Source organism: Antrostomus carolinensis, unplaced genomic scaffold (genome assembly GCF_000700745.2).
Source record: "Antrostomus carolinensis isolate BGI_N321 unplaced genomic scaffold, ASM70074v2 scaffold13699, whole genome shotgun sequence".
NCBI classification, from domain to species: domain Eukaryota; kingdom Metazoa; phylum Chordata; class Aves; order Caprimulgiformes; family Caprimulgidae; genus Antrostomus; species Antrostomus carolinensis.
Genome location: NW_010337940.1, coordinates 989 through 1,579, shown reverse-complemented (window position 1 = coordinate 1,579; position 591 = coordinate 989). Strand labels below are relative to the sequence as shown.

The 591-nt window shown below is 58.2% G+C and overlaps 1 protein-coding gene across 1 annotated transcript in view; it reads right to left on the bottom strand.

The window, feature by feature from the left end:
* Nucleotides 1-591, bottom strand: part of LOC104530678 (ultraviolet-sensitive opsin-like) — a gene marked incomplete at its 3' end in the record, with an annotated part of 1,721 nt that overhangs the window by 558 nt on the left and 572 nt on the right. The gene's annotated exons all lie outside the window — the stretch shown is intronic.

Genomic DNA, 591 nt, shown 5'->3' with positions numbered 1-591 from the left:
CCACAGTTGTCACCCCAACTCCTACAGCTCTACCAGGTTATTGTGGTCACCTCCACCACCAGCCTGACCAGATCATGGTGGTCACCCCAACTCCTCCATCCCCACCAAACCATGATGGTCACCCCAACTCCTACAGCCCCACCAGTCTGTGCTGATCACCCCAACTACAGCCCCACCAGATCATGGTTGGTCACCCCAACTCCTACAGCTCTACCAGGTCATTGTGGTCATTCCACCTCCAGCTCCACCAGGACACGGTGATGACCCCAACTCCTCCATCCCCACCAGACCACCATGGTCACCCCAACTCCTCCATCCCCACCAGATCATGGTGGTCACTCCAACTCCTCCAGCCCCACTAGATCATGATGGTCACCCCAACTACTACAGCTTCACCAGATCATGGTGGTCACCCCAACTCCTCCATCCCCACCAGACCACCATGGTCACCCCAACTCCTACAGCCCCACCAGTCCGTGCTGGTCACCCCAACTACAGCTCCACCAAACCATGATGGTCACCCCAACTCCTCCAGCCCCATCAGAGGGGGGGGTCACCCCAACTACAGCTCCACCCGATCATGGTGGTCAC